This window comes from Cyprinus carpio, chromosome B20 (assembly GCF_018340385.1).
Source record: "Cyprinus carpio isolate SPL01 chromosome B20, ASM1834038v1, whole genome shotgun sequence".
Lineage (NCBI taxonomy): Eukaryota > Metazoa > Chordata > Actinopteri > Cypriniformes > Cyprinidae > Cyprinus > Cyprinus carpio.
In genome coordinates this window covers 29,275,698-29,287,738 of record NC_056616.1, presented here as the reverse complement: position 1 = coordinate 29,287,738, position 12,041 = coordinate 29,275,698, and the positions used below count along the sequence as shown (strand labels likewise).

The 12,041-nt window shown below is 37.5% G+C and overlaps 1 pseudogene; it reads left to right on the top strand.

Annotated features, from left to right (window-relative positions):
- The window catches only part of LOC109100695, a 78,553-nt pseudogene extending 67,244 nt beyond the window's left edge, over window positions 1-11,309 (top strand).
- Window positions 11,310-12,041: the final 732 nt, after the last annotated feature.

The following is a 12,041-nucleotide window of genomic DNA, read 5'->3' as shown; positions in this document are numbered from 1 at the left end:
ATTAAGTGAAGATCTACGTTAAAAGATGCATTGAACAGCAGTGCGATTTGCTAAAAGCATATTCAGTGGGCATCCTATCACATGCATGCTGCTTGTGTGAATGCCATCAGTTTTGACCACAAAAGATGAGGTAAGCTGATTGGTTATCATGTGTTTGACCATTTAACGGCACTCCCATTTTCCAGTTTTTACATTAGAAGTGGCATTTTTTCTTGTGCAGAAACACATTAAAACATATAAAACACATAAATTCTTTATATAATTAAATGAATGCCCAAAATTTTGTTTGCATATCCCCGCCATCACCTCACGTACCCCAGTAACACAAAAACTCCAGTAGACAATCCCTTTGCTAGATCAGCAGACAATGCAAGCCAATCTCAAACAAACTGTTGTCTTTGGCTGCTGATTAGTGTCAGATCGGAGTCTTTTTTTGCCTGAGCTGATTCATCTAGACAGCAAACGCAAAGAGGAAGCAGAATCCTCCACACCTGCCACGCTTTCCTCCTAACAAGATTTACAAGGCCTTTGGAAAGCTGCAAAACCCCTGCCAATAAGGTGGGCGAAAGCAACTTTATCATCCCCTCCATTACCAACAGGACAGGCAGAGAGATGCACTCTCAGCAACAAGAGTAAGATTCGTACAGAAATCATCAGAGCACAGTGTGTCGACACAGAAAATAAGCCGTGCTTAATAGAACAGCTCACTTGTTTGGTGCATTGACCAGCAGTGTCCCACAGTGAATCCTTTTAAGAATTTTACATTCATGCATCTTTTATGTCCATTTTTAGCGCCTTGCAAACATGAACATTTGGTTTTCTGTGATACACTCTACATTGTTGTTGCACATTCTGAGGATTTGTCACCAAGGTAATGTTGTCTAGCTGGATGACATGGATAGGGTTTTGTCAAATTTGCAAAAAATTATGAGTTAGTCTTGGAAGCATCAGTATGAATGTGTATGTACTGTACTGTTCTGTTCAAAACTGTGGGATTAGTACAATTTTTTAAAAGTGACAGTAAAGACTTTTGCATTGTTAGAAAAGATTTTTAACTTTCAATTTAACAAAGAAACAGCATAGATAAAAATGTTTCTTGAGCAGCAAATCAGCATAGAATGATTTCTGAAGGATCATGTGACACTGAAGACTGGAGTAATGATGCTGAAAATTCAGCTTTGCATCACAGGAATAATAAATGCAGATAAAACTTAAAAAAAAAAAGAAAAGAAAAGAAAAATCTTACTAACAACCCCAAATAAATGTTACTGTGTATGTATATAGTGACATGCTGAACTCTAAAAAAAAAAAAAAAACTAAGTGCATTTATGCCTTTTTCAAAGGCAAGCAGTATACTGTAGCAAGGGCACATATGAGAAAACTGCTGTTAGGGTGCAGTCACATACAGTACATGGGCATCTAAAAACCTGACACAGAGAATATTCAAGTATTAGCTCATTTTGAGAGATTTTGTGGAAGAAAAGTGGTCAGTTGTATACCAAAGGAGGCAAGACACATTTTTTTCAATTTGTCTTTGGTAAATAATGAAATAGAAACAATTACAGCTGCTCCATCTCATTGCCAGAAGGCAGTATTGAGGTATCTGTACAATTTCTTCCTGGAATCTGGACAGGACACGATCAGAAATTTTATGTAAATAATGAGACTGGCTGATCTTATGCTGCAGGCAAGTTTCAGTTCTTAAATCTTTGTTGATAAGTTTGAAAAGCAAAGCAAGTAGATCACTATAATATTTTCTATGGCCACTGTGGACATTATCGATAAAAAATAGTAACTCTAATGGGGCATATGCCTTCTCTTACAGAATTACTTCAGGGATACATCTAAACTTCAAAGGCAATATCTCAGTGTACCAAAATTACTTCAGAAGTATCCATGAAGCTAGACTTGTCCTGATCTCAAGTCTATATAACGTTCTTTAAACTTTGTGGAGACATTAAATAAGTTTAATAATCCTGAAAATTAAGGTACATACAGTAGATGATATCTGAAACTTCACTCTAAAAAATGCTGGGTTGTTTCAACCCAATTTTGGGTCAAATATGGACTAACCCAACTGTTAAAAAGTTAATTTAAAAATGTAAGCACAATTTAACCCAACAGTTGGATTAATCCATATTTGACCCAAAATTGGGCTGAAACAACCCCAAAAATTTTTAGAGTGTTGATATAGCAAACATGAAAACAGTGGAAAAGTTCTTTTCACTTTAGAAATGAATCATCAATGTGAGTTTTTTCACAAAAAACAAGAAAATTACTTCATTAAAAAAAAAAAAAAAAAAAAAACTTCATTAAAAAAAAAAAAAAAAAAAAAAAAAAAAAATCCTCTTTGCTGATTTTCTTCTTTGTTAGGTCTTGAGACACTGATTTATTCCACTTGATTGTCATTAAAATCTGTGCTGATCTGGAAATGATCCTTTTAGACTAGTTTAGGTTGGCTGGCAGGTCTGTGGGCACAGACATGAATTGATTAAATGCAGCTTTTTTGGCTTCAGGAGTAAAGGCCAGATAGGTATTGATCCCCAAACAGAGACTCTAATTTTATGGCTTGCAAAATGGCATCGGTTCTCTGTAGCTGATGTATTCTTGACAGGAAGCATTATAGGTGAGTGAAAAGAGGCACTTGAATGTTCTGAATGCAGAAAAATGGGACGTGATCGTCTGAAAGGGACTATCATAGTCCTGACTTTGAAGTAGTGGGCAAAAATCTGCTGATTGGCCGGCCGTGATTGGAAAGTGCTGAGCGGGGTGTTCCCGGGCTGTTGATCCTTAGTATTGGGGATGGGTTGGGGGGGTGGCTGGGGGGTTTGACCCTGTCTCTGGCAGATCTTCAGCATCTCGCTATACTTAAAGTAGCAAAGCGGAGGATGTGTTGAATGGGAGGGGGCTGCAAAGGAAGGATAAATGCCTGCCAGATCCCATTAATCTACACTGTTGGATTTTGCTGTGTTTAGAAGACTTGTTTCAATTCCCTGAACTTTTTGCCTTTACACCCATTTGCACTGCAGAAAATCATCTGAATCTTTCAAAACTCAGGGACACATTTCAAATCTCTACAACAATACCAACCATGAAAACAACTACCCTTGTGGGTCTCAGTCATCACAGTTTATTTGCCCCTTTATTTCTACGCAATGTATGGCTTATTTTCAACCCTAACACAATAATAGACTTTTTTGTGTTTGTTGTGCTTAAAGCAGAAGTGCTCAGTCTAAAATTTATTTCCATTCCTGCTTTAACACCAACAAAGGCGTGTTAGAAATGCATGACTGCCTACATTTCTGCAAAAACTGAAAACCTATACACACATTTCTGTTTCCATGTGAAATGAACACTATGTGCAATAAAAACACCCACAGTGTTTGCTCCTTTTCACACAAATTACGGTTATGATATTGATACAGGAGTCAAAAGAGCTCAAAGCCTTGTATAAGGAAGCTAAAACAGCATAGTTGCTTTAGTAAATGAGTTTTCATCTCACATTTTGCTTATGTTACCATTATCAGTTAGGTTTAGGTATCAGTGTGGGTAGTATGTTAATTTTAAATGCAACAGAGGACATTTCATTTCTGAACTACCGTGATACGTACAACAAACACCATAAAACGCTGCCACAGTCACGTTTTGCAGAATATTAAACATACTATTTAGTGCCAGACTCTGGATAGTTCACTTTAAAAATGGTGTTAAACATGTTACAAGCAATGAAATATCAATATTTTAATAAACCCACATCTGCAATGGAGAAAAATGATAGCGCCTCTTGTGGATGTGTCGTGGATGTGGATTATGTAAGGTATTTCAGGTTTTGCAAAAATGATGGCAGAATCACACATTTCCAGTGAGCCTGGGTCGTCTAACACAAATTCCTGTCATTTTTTGAGTGAGCCTGAATACATCCTTTGTGTTTGATTGAGCTGGAGGGATACCTTTGCATGAGTGAGCATATGCAAATAAAAATAAGCTTAAGCCTCAAATGCATCTTGGTTATTAGACTTTTCTATCATCTTTTTTCCTAATCAAGGCCAGTGGAGTATTGAAGTATCGCTCATTGTAAATTAGCTTTTTCTGATGGATGTAGTTTCAACAGTTTTCTAACAAAACTAAAGCTTCAACAGCTGTACGAAAGAACTGCAGAGACTCAAAGACTTTCAACAGCTGCTGTTACTACACCTCAGCGGGGCTAATGTGAGTAATTTGAATAATATCAAACCAGGCACAGAAATAAACCTTGTAAGTTGATTATCATATAATATACAAAAAAATGATCTCTGCACCTGGGTATAATATGACTCGTAACCTTTTCAAACCAATGCATACCAGAACAAAGGCAAATGCTTTTATGCTTCTCAAGAAAAATTATAAGTTTCAGCATTCATGCTGTGAATTTTGACTCTGCTGGTTGTGCTTATTGCTTAATATAGAATAAAAAAACACCAAACCAGTGCAGGATAATTCGGCTACATAGGAAATATTAATTTCTCTTACAGTACATCCACAAACACACACTTTATACAGCTTATCACTTTTTTTTTCTTGAATTGGAACATCCAAGAGAACACGGGTTTAATTAAAAAAGGTGTGTTAAAGTGTGCAAAGACTTTTATAACTTGAGTTCTGTGCCTGGCTTTTGAAGTGGTTTTATGAATTTATATTTTTAATCAAGAACAGCCTTACTTCAATTTATTTATTTATTTATTGGTAGTATAATCTTCAATAACCAATTTAAATAAAAGTAAGTAATGTAAATCTTTTCAGTAGGCATAAAGAGGATTTATTTATCTTGTTTATCTTAATGTATTTCAGTACTGTATATTTTTTGAAAAGAAAGAGGCATTCATAAAACTTGAATGAGAAGAAAAATGAATGGATTTTTTGTATGTTAAGGCCTTTTTCCTCATACAGGCCACCTCATCCCCAGGGATACATCGAGGCGGTGTAACTGTCACCGATCCCACTGTCTGTCACTCAGTCACTGTCAGGCCATGTTATGTTCCATGTGGCTCTTGTCATGAGTGATGAAAGTGTTGTCTCATTCCTTTCATGTATTTATCAAAGTCAGGCAACGTCCAAGGGAAATAAACAAGACTGTGAGAATGTTTTCTTTGAAAAATGGGCCTTTTTTTTCTTGTTTAATTAAATGCATCTATTAAAGAAACAGGTATTTGAGAGTTTAACTTAAAGGGATAGTTCAAGTTATGTTTATCTGCTTACCCCCAGGGCATCCAAGATGTAGGTGACTTTGTTTCTTCAGTAGAACACAAACAAAGATTTTTAACTCAAACTGTTGCAGTCTGAGCGCGTTCTCAACAGACGGCGCATGACTCGTCTTTTTCTTCTTCTTGCTTTACGGCAGATCGCAGACTTATAAGTGCATTACCATCACCTATCTCTCAGATGGACCATTGATACTCCTAAATGATATTGTAGATAGAGTGTCAACGGTCCATTTGAGAGATAGGTGGCGGTAATGCACTTATCATTTCGTGTCTTTACACATCAGTGTATCGTCACGAGCTGCAGGGTTTAATTTGGTTTTGTTTGTGTATGATTTTTTTGACTCTCAAAGCCATGATTTCCATTCAGTTCCATTATATGACTGACAGACTGCAATGGTTTGAGTTAAAAATCTTCATTTTTGTTCTACTGAAGAAACTTGGATGCCCTGAGAGTAAGCAGATAAACATAAAATTTTCATTTTTGGGTGAACTATCCCTTTAAGAGGCAGAGTTGCCTGGATTATTCCTCAGATACAATACACATCACATGAGAACCAATTGGTACTCTGGCTAATGAAAGAGAGCATATTTGACTGTCTGTACAAAATTAGTCACGTGATTGATGTCTCAAATTTACTTCAAAAAAAAAAAAATATAAAACTTAAAAAATTCAATACTCACTTGATCTCATAAGTTTATGTATATATCCTTGACATTTACTTAATTTACAATGAAAAAAAAGTTGTTTGTTAAAAAAATACTATCAAACCATGTATATGTAGCAGAATGTATTTAGCATACTTAAAGGTGCTTTAAAGAGGAAAAATAATAAAGAAAAAACACTCTTATTCTCAAAGCTGGACTATGTTGTTTGTTTGACCAAATGCTGTTAGGAGTTTCTTACAGTATTTCCCAGTGCACGCATTTTAGGCATATACTGTAAATGAGTAATTGTACCATTTAAGTTGGACATCTCTTGAGAGCATTTCCTAAATAGTTCAGCTAAATAATTGCTTTGTTCAAAAGTATTGCACATCAAGTTAACCAAGCATTGTTTAATAGAACTCTAGCTACCCTTATTTATGTCACAATGCTTCTGCAGCAAAGCAACCAAAACAGTACTTGTAAAAAGTCTCAATTCCTTTATACAGAGAGGTTTATTAATATGCTCACTTTGCTATTTGATATTTTTGGTAATCTTGGCCTAAACAGCTTGGTCAGGTGCTTTAATTTGAAATCAGGGGAAGTGAGATAAGGCACATTTTCTAGGTCCAATAAATCATTCATGTTGTCTTTTTTCCTCCGTAACCACGTGGCCTGGTTTCTGAGCTCATGCATCTGCTCTACTTCTGTCTCAATCAACCACACATGTTGTTTTTATGTGTTACACTGACAAACTTAACCACACTGACACTTTGTGAGCTTGTGATAATGTTGTTCAAAGGGATAGTCCACCCAAAAAATTAAAGTGTGATTGATTATATTCTCATTCTGATGTTGTCCCGAACCTGAATGACTTACTTTCATCTGTAAAAAACACAATAATATATTTTGAAAAGTACCTTTTTGACCCTTTAAACTTTCATTGTATTGACCAAAAAATGATGGTTTTCAAAACAGGTTTCCTGATTTACAGTAGTCTGAAACAGTCCAGCACCATTGCCTGAACCGCTGTTGCTGTGTGGGGCTGATGTTATCTCAAGAAATTTAGAAGAAATGCTGTGTAGATTTGTCCCTAATACTCCTTCTGTGACAGTTCTGTTAAATTGCAGGCTGGACAGTTTTTGGTGTTCAGACATGCAGCAATACTAGTCTAATACTACAGCTCATTAGTTTGAGTTTCTGTCCAGGAGTGAACTCACAGCTGTGTTAAATAAAACAAGACTGAACCCCCCCCGGCATGCCTGTGCAATTATTCCAATTATACAATCCATCTTTGTTGGAAGAGGAAAAAAGTCTCTTCACACAGGTGAAGAATGTTAAAATAATAACGCTTGCTCCTGAGAGTGCAAATGAAATATTGGATTCTTCATTAAAATTCCCCATGGATGCTAACAGATCATTATAAATCTCTAATCAGTTTTCCTCCGCAGCAGAGATGCAGGCTGTTGACACACGTTTTTTCTTTCTGTCTCTGCTTTTATTCAGCAGATAGCTTGAGCGTTGTGATAATTGTCATTATCCAATAAGAGGCTGCACAAAGGGAATAATTAAACAGCGTGCATAACTGAGGCCAAAGAGTTAAATTCTTTTAATTCTTTATATTCTTATATTCATAATGGCACTTCACTTAATTCACAGCTCTTTTTTATTCCAAGGGCACATTACATTGCATCCATATATTATACACATCACTTACAACTGCATTTTTAACATTCATATACAGTATGTAATGGTGTTTAATGGTAGACAGAGATTACGGTACTATATTTAGCTATAATAAGCAGCCTTACTGTATCCTTTACCCTCTGAAGAATGTGGGTTGTTTTAAGTGTTTGCTCAGATGCATGTATGGCTGTTTAAATTAGGAATGCATTATATATTGGTTAATGGCAATATTATTAATATTTTAATTTACTGGAATCAGTTGATATTGAATATTTAACTGTTTATTCTCATTTTCTTGTTTTACATTTAGATTGCCTTCATTGTCATCTAACACTTATTTATTTAGAGCTGATCTTTAAAAACAATGTTACTAATAATTTAATAAAATTGTTAAATGTGATCTTTAGCAAATCTCAAAATGAATATATTTTCCACAATGTATATAATAATGTTGTAATGTTGCAGTTATGTATGATATTTACCATTGAGTTATGTCATAACATAAAAAATCATTAACAGCTTATCGGTATTGGCCAGAATTTAAATAATGTATCAGTGAAACCCTAATTTGAACTGTTTAGAATAGTGACAAAATAGAGGTTCAGAATGCAAATTTAATGCCACAACTGTTAATAGCAGTTATGTGATGACTATTATTTCTAACAAGTATTTTTTAGAACCGTTTCCTGTCACTTCCCATACATAATTAGCGTCCATCACTGCACACACCTTTGTTTCTTTTGTTGCATTCTCACTCTGCACCCTAGAGCTTATTTTGTATTTGGCTACACATTGTTCCTAGCCCACTCTCTCTTTTTCTTTGTAGTTGACTCTGTCACTCCCATCTCATTCTGTTCGTATTAAGCGACATTTAAATAATATGAAGAGGCAGAAGGGGGCTGGATTCATTATTTACCAGAGTCCTCCTGGGAGATGAGAAGTGACATGCGACGCAGCACTTCAGGGTGCCAAAGGACTGCACAGGGATAACTAAAGGGCACGTGACACGCTCTGTTCTATTTTTAACACTACAGACCAATGTTTGCCTGGAGGAAGTCAGCACAGTCGCTGTTACATTATCTCACACGACAGTGATAGTGATGAAAAAGAGAGTAATTTACAAGAAGTTCATGATTTTTTCTACTGTAATGTGTAAGTGATACAAAGATTAGACAGTCATTACAAGTGAGAGTTTTACACAAAACAAAATGTTATTTCAGGCTTGTCTTTGAACGTGTAATGAAATTCCATTAAAAATAACAAGCTGTGTGGCCGCATGTCCTGCTCTGTATTTCAGGTGGGGGGCCGTGCAGAACTCCCTAGGGTGCTCAGCTAGGGGGACTTGGGTGGCTAATTAACACTCTAATTAAAACGTATGCGATCAAAGCTACTGCCATGCGTATACCCACAGCCGAAAGGGATCCGATGAGGGGGAAAAGGAAGGAGGAATGCTCTGTTAACCTCAAGTACTGGTAGTTTAAATGGTACGAGTTCCTGAACCTAACTGTTGACCTACTTGGCACAGCTCCAGTGTTGTTCGTTTGTGTACTCTACTGTCCTGCTCAATACTGCTCTGCCTCAGGAACCACGCCAGTGGCACTTGACTGTATAAACCGGCTGCAAGCATGAGAGCAAATACTTCATCTTTAACAGTGATACTGTATCTAAATCAGTAAGGGCTCTTGCTGAAACAGAAACCAGACTGTGGTTCCCATTACTGCATTCATTTTGTGAATGGTTTATTCAATAAAATAAGTATTTATATATATATTTAAATATAAAAATATGTCACTATTACACAAAGATAGCATACATGAAATTACCTGATAGTGGATCTAGACAGTTGGAGCTGGGGGAGGTGAAGGATGCCACTTCATAGTTCACAGTTACGACCTTGCTTCTCACAGTTATGACTTTATATCTCACAGACACTCTGTCAGAAAAAAAGTGCAAAATAGTACATTTGATATGTCAACATCTTGTCATTGGGACAGTACCTTTTAAAGGGACATCTTTTTACCTTATCTATTTCTAAAAATATATTATACATAATAACCTCATAGTAATAATATGGACCCTTAATGTACTGGTTTGAAAGATGTTGCTTTGAGGGTACTACCCCAGTAACAAGCTTTTGTACACCTAAATGTAAAATTCTTGCACATTTTAAAAAAGTCACTTTATTTCAATTTTATTTTAAATTAATTTAATACTTTCACACTTTTTATTATTTTACTCTGAGGTGGAAACTGGCTTCCATAGCTATAGGATTTGAATTATTTTCAGGAGTTTTATATGGTGACCTATTCCCCTCTGCTTTGGATGTAAAGGTCACGAGTGAAGAATAGTAGAGGAATCGTAAATCTCTGCTACCCTAATCATGACAAATATGTTTTTGCTCCAGTGTAATTAGTCAGTGGATGATATGACCATCATAAAAGTTCTTCATGCCTTCTTAGTAACTAGTGCCTCTTTAGAACTTGAATCAGTTCTTTAATTTAATTCATTCAAAGCAGACATGGATTCCAAACATACAGATTTCTTACATATTGTTATGTCTCCACAGATTGTTTTCCGCAAGATTGTCGATGTCAAGAAGGAGGAAGAGGAGAGGAGACACCAGAAAAATGAGGGTGACGTTGTCAATCCCCGTAGACCATCCTGTCCGCAAGCTCTTCCAAAAAAGTTCAAGCAACAGAAGGAGATGCGCACACAAGGTTCATCCCAGCAGACCTGGAGAGGAATCAATTTCAGGTGGAACACCACCTCCATCCGCTGTCCCACCAGATTCATCAGCAGCAATATCAGCCCCAGTACCAGGGACACCATCCTCTTTCAACACCAACACATGGCCCCGATGCAAAACGGGGCCCCTGGCTCGGGAAATGGAAACAGCGGTTCTAGCGTTGTTACCGTCTCACAGATAACCCCAATCCAGAGCACTCTAGCGTATGTTCAGACTGAGGAACCAAACAGGAGTGAAGGCCCATGAGGCTATGGAGCTCAAGCCCAGCTTTGTTGTAGAGGACTCAAATTGTCTGAAGGTAACAAGTCCGGTGAGACCAAGAGGAGGAAGAGGACGAGGCTGGATGCGTTTTCATAACATTGCATCAGGATCATCTCCTATGCTTCCGCTGGAACTGGAGAAGCAGCCACAACAGAAGGAAGAGGAATGGGGGGATGTACCCCAGCCGCTAAATGTGATCTCTGAAGATGGGAAGAGCAGGAAGCAGAGGGTGGGCGGTCTAACGAAAAGGGGTCCCGGTGGAAATGGTAACAGTAGCGATGAGACTGATGAGAATAGTGCTCTACACAAGACTGATTCTTGTGACAGCGGAATCACAAAAAGTGACTTGCGCATTGACCGGGTTGGTGATTCACGGAGCCCGTACGAGAGATGTTCAATGGAAAGGAGCCCGTACGAGCAGCCCAGCCCTGGAGTGGGCGACATGACCCTTTCGGGGGATTCACTTTCAGCCTGTCCCTGAACAGAATGTGCTTCAAAACAGTCTGTACGAGGCAAAACTGGAGCTAAAAGGTGACATCCAGACATTAAATAGCCGGCTAGCGGCTCTGGAGGACCAGGTGGGGGAGATTCTGAGACTTCTATCAGAGAAGAGGAAACCTTCCCCACCTCCTCAGACCTCCTCGCCAAAAACCACACTTCAGTGCCAGGACATCTTTGCTGTTTCTCAGCCTGTCACTCCAGAAAAACAGAGGGGGACACAGGGACCCCTTTGAATTAGGATAAATATATTTAGATATTGATATGCTGTTTATATCACTTCCCTTCCTCACACTCAGGAAGGAAAGGTGAATACTGATGATTAGAGGAAGGATCCTTGCTGTTGTAAATATATACTTGCATGTCCAGCTGGAATCTGGCCTGCAGTTGCTTGTACATGTACAGAGTCGGCTGCATGCAGAGACGATTTTATTCTGACCTTGCACATGGGATCTTCTAACCAGGTGATATTTCAGGGCATGTTTCTCTTTGAACGACAGCTTGATGCCCTAGATGTGGGATCTTGGTTGTTTTTAAGACAGGATCAGGCTTGGTTTAATGCCGTTATCGGTTGTTCTTCATAGTGAAAATGGCTGTTTAACAGCAACAGTCATTTAAATTGGATAGGTACTCCAAAAATGATGATTCCGTCACATTTACTGATGTCGTTTCCAAATCCATATGACTTACTTTCTTCTGTAGAGCATAAAAGAAGATATTTTGAAGAATGTATTACCTGTTTTTGTCTGTACAAAAAAACGGTAATACTGTGGGATCCAACATAGCTTTAGACCCCTATAAAGTTTTTTTGTATGGACAAAAAAACCACCGAGACATTTTACAAGATTTTGTGTTTTACACAAAGAAAGTTCATATAGGTTTGAAACAACACAAGGCTGAGTAATTGATGACATATCTTTCATTTTAGGTGAACAATCCCTTTAGCATAGTTTGCTCAAATATTATTT